Here is a 6,192-nt window from a genome sequence, read left to right as displayed (position 1 = left end):
AATTAATTAAATAAATTAGGTTAATTTAAAAAAAAAACAACTCTCCCAACAGTACAATGGTGTCCCAAGTTAAGAAAAATAGAAAATCGACAAAACCTTCCATTAGACACCAAAATAGAAGTCCTGATAAATCAAAGGAGAGATGAACAAAATCAAAAGTTAAAAAGCCATTGAACTAATAAATAAAACTAGAACCGTGTTTTTAAAAAAAATGGGGGTGGAGCCAAGGTGGTGACTTAGCAGCAGCTAAAGCTAAAATGGCTCTGACAATCCTTCCAAACCAATCTTTAAAAAGTGCCTCAAAACAACAGGAGCCTAAATAAATAAATAGATGGAGTAGACAAGCCATCAACTAATTTGATTTTTTAAAAATAAAGATGAAAATGAGATTATTAGAATCAAAAATGTTAAAAGGTAAATTCACAAAGAATGCAGCAATTATTAAAGGCATCGCATCTAAATATCAATACTGACAATCTATATTAAATGGCCGGATATTTACAAAAATATGAATTACCGAGATTAACAGAACAGGAAACAATACTTAAATAAGCCAATCGGAGAAACTAAACGAGCCATAAGTGAACTCCCGGAGGGAGAAAACAAAACCCAGGACCAGATGGTTTTGCAAGTGAATTCTAACAAATGTTTAGAGAACAATTCATTCTAATACTAAGTAAACTGAAAAAAAATGGGAAAAGAAGCCTATCGGATTTATTCTTTGTTGTAAATATGATGTACAAATCTAAACCAGGGAGAGTCAAACAAGTGTATAGAACAATTTTCCTAATGAACATGGATACAAAAATAGTAGAATACTAACAAGTTAGTAAAGCACTAACTACAACACAATATCACCAAGACGATGCATTATGACTAGGCTGGACTTATACCAGGAATGCGGGGCCTGTTCGGTATTAGGAAAGTTATCAGCATAATTGACTATATTAATAACAAATTCAACAAGAATGATATGATTTTTTTTAAGTCTTACTTTCTATTTTGGAACCAAGTACTGTGCATTGGTTCTCAGGCAGAAGAGCGCTAAGGGCTAGGCAATGGGGGTTAGGTGACTTGCCCAGGGTCACCCAGCTGGGAAGTATCTAAGGCCAGATTTGAACCCAGGACCTCCTGTCTCTAGGCCTGGCTCTCAATCCACTGAGCTACCCCGCTGCCCCCCAGAAAGGCTTTTGACAAAATATAGTACCTATTTCCGTTTCAAAGCCAAACAAAACACTAAGCACAGGAATAAGGGAAGCTTTCTCTAAAAATACGTAGTATCTACCCCAAACCAAGAGCTAGGGGATAAGCTAGACGCCTTTCCTACAAGGTCAGAGGGATAGCAAGTTAAGGGGTGGGGTGGGAGTGGAGTCCGTGTCATCGTGCCTCTTTACTATCATACTAGATATACTGTATAGCAATAACAAGAAGAACAAATGAAAGGAATAAGCACTGGCAAAGAGGAAACAAAACTATCACTTTCGCAGATGACACGATGGTTCACTTAACGAACCTGAGAATCAACTTTAAAAACTGATCAAAGCAATGAGCAACTTTAGCAAAGGTGCAGGATAGAAAATAAACCCACGCATGTCATCAGCATTTCTCTAAATTTCCAACAAACTCCAGCAGCAAAAGACAGAGCATTTTTCTCACTTTTTAACTTTATCGCTCATCTAGTTTTCTTTTTTTTCAATCATATTCTACCTCTTTGTAAAAATTCCTTTTTGAACTTTTCTAGGAATTCTTGGTGGACTCGTGTCCACTCTGAGTTTTTCTTTGAGGTTTTGCTTGAAGATGTTATTCTCTTCTTCTGTGTTTGCATCTTGAGCTTCCCTGTCACCACAGCGGCTCTTTATGGTCAGGATCTATTGTTTCTATTGCTCATTTTTCTAACCTACTTCTTGACTTGCGACTGGATATTAGTGCTGGGCTTCGCTAACTTCTGCGGGGGCTGGGGGATGTCGGGCTTGGGCTTCTGTCCTCACGTCCTCCCGCTGCTTCCACAGCTCTGGCTTTCGACACTCCCAAAGTGGTGAGATCCTAGATGAGGTCTGTTCTCTTGTCCCTGGTTGAGAATCTGAGCAGGACCCAGTTGCTGTTAGCCTGCTGGAAGGCTCTAGAGGTTCCGAACTTGTGGCTCCCCTTTGTTCTGAGATTCCTATCCTGGTTATCTCAATGCAGACCTACTGTATTGGGCAAAAGGCCAGAACCAAGTCACCACTCTGCTCCTGGGATCAGAGTCACATAACCACATTTCTCTGACTTGTTCTTTGCTCAGTACCAACCTGTCGCCCACGCTTGAGATAACTCTTCTCTTCCTGGATTTGTGACCTGGAATTGGGTGGTGGACAACAGAGCTGCCAGACAGTGCTTGTTCCTGCAACCAGTGCTAGTTTGAGGATCCTCCAAGATCTCTTTCAGTCCCTGAGTCCTTCCCCAGCCTCTGCAGACCTCTCTCTGTCTCCTTAAGCCACCTTGGCCTGGTAAAATGACTCAGTGACTTTTTCTTGACTTTCTTGATCAGAATGGAATCTGGTTGAAATGGTGTGCCAGGGGAGCTCTGCTAATGTGCTTCCTCTCACCCTGCCATTTTAACGCTAATGAAGTATCCCGTCCAGGGAACAGCAAGGAGGCCAAAACAATACTCCACACAGATAAAGTCATATCTAAACAATCAGAAAAATAGTCATTGTTCATGAGTAGGCTGAACCAATGTATTAAAGAAGACAATTCTACCCACGTTAATTTGCTTGCCATGCCGATCAGACTACTAAAAAGTATTTTATTAAGCTTGAAAAAACAATAAAATGAATCCGGAAGAACAAGACTTGGTCAATACTATCAAAGGAATGAATGAAAAAAAAAGTAAAAAGGTAGTCAGCCGTAGCAGAGCTCGGGTTGTATTGTAAAGTGATAATCATCAAAACAATTTGGGCCTGGCTACGAACTAGAGTGATGGATCGAGGGAACAGATGAGGTCCGCAAACCAGAGTAGCGAATGGCCACCGTAATCTGGCATTTGATGCTTAGCGGGACAGAACTCACTATTGGCAAAAATCAAATATTGAGAGATTAAAACAAAAAGAAAGCTTCTTAGAAAAAAAGAGAAAATGAAGGCCATTTGCCCAGAGCTCTCTCTCCTCCGTCTCACATCACTTAGCTGTCCTTTCCCGCCCCATTGCAAAGAAAGAAATTCCCCTTCTCCTTGCTAAGGAAACCCTCTCCGTGTAAACCATTCCCCTTCTGTCTTCTCCTGCAGACTGCCCGATCATCCCATTCTCTGGAATAAACCTGTCCACATCTCCCCTGCCTTCCCCCGAAACCTCACTTGGCCCATCCATCCCCACGAGCTGTCGTCCCGCGTCTCTCCTGCCCTCTGTAGTTCCTCTCTTCTCCGTCTCCTTTTTAACTGTGTTCAGTTTGCCTTCCAGGATCAATATTCCTTAAGCCTTACTCTCACTGGAATCACGTGGCTGGTGGAAGTAAGCGATCCCAGGCTGAGCCTTGGCAGAGCGAGCCTGATGATGACGCGGGAGGTGGGCAGAGACCTCAAGGGAAGGGTTGGAGAGGACAGCCCCGAACCGGTTCACCGAGGCGTCAAGGTGGGGAAGGGAGACAGCCTAGGAGAGGCCTGAGGGCCGGAGGAATTGGGGGTCACAGTGAGGATGGGTTGCAAGGCAAAGGAAGATGAGCAATGGGACCGATGGCGACCACGTAAAGGGACTTCAAAGCTCTTGAACACAGAAGTGGAGCATTGGTGGGTGATGACCCCCTTTGTACGTAGCTGAGATGAGGTGGAAATGGGCAAATTGAGGAGCTGAGCAATGACCGATGTCACTGTGGAATAGGAACCGTGCTCACTCTGCCGTATTCCACGGTTACCGTCCGTCTTCTGGGCAGGCAGTGGCTGGCTCCACGACTCTCGAGCATGGCGCACACAACTTCTAAGAAAGTGAACCTTGGACACAGAAGCTCTCGGGGGAGGAGGCCTAGGCACAGTTCGCCTTGCCTGGCACCTTCCTTGTGTTGTGGCTTTTTTTTCACCGTGTGACTTGGATCCTAACTGCAGCCTTTACCAGAATCTTCACAACAACGGCCTCCAGTTCAAGCTTTCCGCCTTGGCCATTCTGTGATTCTCTAAGGTGGAAGTTCGCTCCAATTGGGATGTAGTGCTGAGCATCCAAGACGCCCATCTCCCAGAGGCCACTGCCATCGTGGTTCAGGTTCTCTCCGGAAGCTGCAAGTGCAAAGTATGACTTGGCCACCGAGAAGCCTTGTACCCACCAGTGGGTCAAAGGCTGCAGTCCAAAGAGGCGACCTTCTGGCACCCTCACTTAGAGCGACGGAATCACAGACGGCGATCCAGAGTGAGTTGGAGGAAATCTGAAAATCGTGCCATATGAACATCACTAAAAGGATCTGCTGAACTAGAATATCATCTACTAATCTAGAAGGAGCCTCAAGGAGGCAGCATCCTCCCCGGCCGGAGTACTGCCGTGTGAGGGAACAAGCCAGGGTGGATGCCGCGTTCTGATAGAAACTTCTCACTGGGCCCCGGCTCGGCACTGCCCGATGCCATTGCTGTCCGGAGCCCTTTTCTGTAAAAAGCTGCACAAAGGTTCTCCCGTCCCACCTCTACTTCGGATTGTCTGACTAGCTTCCTTGACTAGGCCTTCCAAGGCCAAATCTCCCTGAGCACACATACAGACCACGAGGGCTGGTGCCACCTGGGGTAGCTTTCCAGCTGCATTCTGGGTGGGCAGAGAGACTGGGGTGGGGGGTAGGAGGAATGTTCCAGCCTGTAGCCTCCTGGGACTAAGATTTCTGACATCCAAGGCTCCTGCCAAAGTGGAGGGGTTTGGCTTGGGTTTGCACAGTTGAAAGAGCATCGGGTTAAGCCAAAGGGCTGAGTTCAAAATCTGTCTTTGGGCCTTAAGTCTCCTCCTCATCCCGAAGGGGCTTTTACCTCACTGTGATACTAGACCCCGAGGCTCCCCCTTTGCCTACAGAGCACAACCTCAGCCAGCCACAAAGTTCAGAAATCTAGCTAACCTGATCCCGAGGGAATGGGTCAGAATCAAGAGGCCAGGTACAGTCATACGTGGCTGGCCTCAGGGCCATTCCCCAACGCCCGCTCTCTCTCTCATACACACACGTATCCCACAAGCCACCAGGGCTAGCTTGCTTCAGAAGACAGCTCTCAGTGGCTGTTTGCCTTGAGCCCGCAGGGCTCTGAAAGGGCCAGTTAGGCCATGGGCCCTCTCCACTGCCCTGGGGGAGCGAGCTGCCCACAACACCTGGGGCCCGGGCCCTGGCTGACAACGGGCCCTCCATCATGGGTTCGCCTCTCAGAGCTTGATGAAGGAGGCACATCACAGAAGACATAAACCGGGGAACCAGAAGCTGGCAGGCACAATAGGACCAAAGCGGAGGAGGCCCCGACTAGTGACCACAGGCTGGGCTGCTCGAGGACAGGGCAGACACAAAGGCCTCAGCCCAGCTCCGTTGGAGGCTCCACTGGCTGCCTCTGTCCAGCTGGCCCTCTCCCTTCTCCTCATTTCAGGAAGGAGCTTCCCTTGGTCTTTTCTCCAATTCCACAACGCGTCATACTAATTCGGGCACCACTTCCCCTTCCTCCAGATTAGATGGAAAATTCTGAGTGCGGGGCCTCTTGTTTTGTTTTTTTTCTTTTAATGTTTACTGTCTGTCTCTAAGACAGATGGGTAAGGGCAGGGCAATGGGGGTCAAGTGACTTACCCACAGTCACACAGCTAAGAAGTGTCTGAGGCCAGATTTGACCCCAAGTCTTCCTGACTCTAGCCAATATGCCTCCTAGCAGCCCCTGAACCTTCCATTTGAGGGGTAAGAATAGCAATTGATTGATTGGGCTAGCATTTAAGCAGTAAGTTAACAGGTCAGGGATGCCCGCTCTGTGCCCAAGCAGGCCTCCCAGTTTGATCGTTACAGCCCCAGCCCTCCATTGCTCCTGAAGAGCATCTTTGTTAGGCTCGGAACGGTTTCCGATCATGGATGTGAAGTCTTGGACGCTACCCGGCTGTGATCGGTGGGGCTCATCGTAAGGGCTCTCTCGGAAGGCGCCGAAGGTTAGCCACCCGCACGATCATCCCCAGCGCCTGGCACGCAGCCCACTCGGTAAATGACCGCTGCCTGAGCAGAGGCTACTGCAGG

This window comes from Gracilinanus agilis, unplaced genomic scaffold (assembly GCF_016433145.1).
Source record: "Gracilinanus agilis isolate LMUSP501 unplaced genomic scaffold, AgileGrace unplaced_scaffold37253, whole genome shotgun sequence".
Lineage (NCBI taxonomy): Eukaryota > Metazoa > Chordata > Mammalia > Didelphimorphia > Didelphidae > Gracilinanus > Gracilinanus agilis.
Note: the sequence above shows the minus strand (reverse complement) of the source record.